Source organism: Lolium rigidum, chromosome 1 (genome assembly GCF_022539505.1).
Source record: "Lolium rigidum isolate FL_2022 chromosome 1, APGP_CSIRO_Lrig_0.1, whole genome shotgun sequence".
NCBI classification, from domain to species: domain Eukaryota; kingdom Viridiplantae; phylum Streptophyta; class Magnoliopsida; order Poales; family Poaceae; genus Lolium; species Lolium rigidum.
Genome location: NC_061508.1, coordinates 256,440,626 through 256,443,317, shown reverse-complemented (window position 1 = coordinate 256,443,317; position 2,692 = coordinate 256,440,626). Strand labels below are relative to the sequence as shown.

The 2,692-nt window shown below is 45.3% G+C and overlaps 1 non-coding gene across 1 annotated transcript; it reads right to left on the bottom strand.

The window, feature by feature from the left end:
- Positions 1 to 1,771: 1,771 nt before the first annotated feature.
- Positions 1,772 to 1,844, bottom strand: TRNAR-UCU. The gene has a single exon. It is a non-coding gene; the product is annotated as a tRNA-Arg (tRNA).
- Between the last annotated feature and the right edge of the window lie 848 nt (positions 1,845 to 2,692).

Here is a 2,692-nt window from a genome sequence, read left to right as displayed (position 1 = left end):
GCTTTATATAGGCGAAGAGGCGGCGTCGAAGGTCGAAGGGGCGACGACACCATAGGGGGCGCGGGCCACCCCGGGCCGCGCCGGCCTATGGTCCGGTGGGCCTGTGCCCCCTCTCGGCGGTTCTCGTGTGTTCCGGATGCTTCCGGGCAAAATAGGAACCCGGGCGTTGATTTCGTCCAATTCCGAGAATATTTCCTTACTAGGATTTCTGAAACCAAAAACAGCAGAAAACGAGAACCGGCACTTCGGCATCTTGTTAATAGGTTAGTTCCAGAAAATGCACGAATATGACATAAAGTGTGCATATAACATGTAGAAATCATCAATAATGTGGCATGAAACACAAGAAATTATCGATACGTCGGAGACGTATCAGCCGCCATTTTCCCTCCACCCTCCTCCTCCTTGAACGCCTTTTCAGTTTTTGAAATAAAAATAAAAGAAAATTATAGAAAACTCAAAACATAAAATCCTTCAAGACGACCATGTGTTATGTGATCTAATTTTAAGCAAAATTAACAAACATGAATTTTGAGTTTTTTTTTTGCAAAATGGTGTCATGTTTCGGTAAAACGGGATTTCTGGTTGCATACAACCTCCGATGAAAAACTTTTTATATCAAAATATATCTATGCAAAATTTTACATCTGATTCAACGCCGTCCTAGCATTAAGAGAATTTTGAAATTCCTCAAATTCGAAAAGGAAAACAGAGTTTTTTAGGTTTTAGAAAAAGTTGCAAAAAAATAAAAATGACCCCGGCGCACCACCATATCTAGTGCGCCGGAGGTAACCTAGCTAGGGTATATATGCTAACGCTGACTCGACTTTCTCTCTCTTCTCCCCTCTTCTTTTCACTTCTCCTCGTCCTCCTCTCTTCCTTCCTCCTTCTCTTCTCCCCCTCCTCCTCCTCCCTACTCCTTCATATACCTCCCTTCGGTGAGCACCTCCTCAAGATACTCACCGACGAAGAAGCTCCTCACTTCGGCGACCACCCTCCGGCTAGCTTCTCCACGACCACCTCCTCTCACTCCGACGAGCACTCTCTGGCGAGCTTCTACACGACCACCTCCTCTCACTCCGGTGACCACCTACTCTCTGGTCTTCAACGACGACCCCCACGACCACGCAGATGACCACGACCATGCATGTCCCACTAAAGTCGACCTAGATCTAGATCAAGATTCACCTTTTTTCTGGAATCCTGGAAAATATACCGCCGGCGCACTAACCTGGTGTGATGACGACAAACCGAGTAACTGCCGGCGCACCAGATGGTGCGCCGACGATAAGACGTTACCACCGGCCTTTTCCCACTGGCGGTCTCTAGTGCGCCGGCGATAAGCCAAATAGGTGCACTGGCAATAGCATGTTTCCTAGTAGTGTCGTGGAGGACTGAGTTAGGAGAATATTGAGCGCTTGGGTTACACACTTGCACATGCGCACGATAAATCTTGGGTGTCCGTTTCAAAAAATAAATCTTGGGTGTGGAAAATGTTGAAAATGAACCATAAATTTAGTCCTATATGAAGAATTCCACGAAATTTGGTACAACGTATCCAATTGAAGCAAATGGATACGTTTGGGTGTGGAAAATGTCGAAAATGAACCATAAATTCAGCCCTGTATGAATTCCTCAAAATTTGGTACAACGTATCGAACCGAAGCAAGTGGAGGTGTACGTTTGGACGAGCATATGTACAAAGATTTAGAAAGGGTTAGCTAGCATGTAAGCAAACAAAAATAAAGCAGTCAGGAAGAGAAAAAAGGCTCACGCTCGGTGGGACTCGAACCCACAATCCTTTGATTAGAAGTCAAATGCCTTGTCCATTAGGCCACGAGCGCTTGGTGATAGGACTTCTTTCTTTACTTTATTTGACTCGACTAAATGCCCGAACCGTATCTTTCATCCCTTTTCGCTTTCCCGGTTTCCCCTCCCACACAAAATCCGACCGAATCAGAGAAAACGAAATCAACAAACCCTAGCCTTGCTATGCCCGCGCCCGGCACAGGCCGCCGCCACGGCAAGACAATGCTGCCCCCTTGTCGACGAGCAGCGGCGGCGGCTGCCTCCACCGTATGCCCTCTCTCCTCCTTATCTTTCTTTTGCTGTTTTTTGTTTATCGATTCGACGGGGATTGATTTGCTGCATCATTGGGGATCGATTGCATTGGACCCGTCATCCATCGCTGCCACACCCTCGTCGCCCGTTTGGCCCGGGCATCTTCTGTTCAGGGTTTGAAATTTAACATAAGATGGCGACCTTCATGGACTGTTCCACACATATATCTTCATCTGGGAGGGCCATTAAGAGCTTGCAGGAATCTAACGAGGCTATCTTGTCGCCATCTTATGACAGCCAGCACCCCAAAGTGTAACGCTTCTAAACTTCGTTCACAAATGAAATTACCATACTGCTCTTGCACATTTGCACTTTATTATATTCAGACCGGACTATGTAGTTGGAAGATAATCATAGTTTGTTTTAAACCACATAAAGCTGAGGAATTTTTTATTTTTGTGATTTCATTTGTGAAAGAGTTGACAGCCAGAGCAGTAAGTTCCATCATCCATTCAAACAATATGGTAAGAGTACACTTCAAATGAAAGATGTATATATTATCTAAAATGGATGTGTAATTATGCATTGAGAATGTATAGACATTGTAAGCAGTTCAGATCTGCTTTATCTT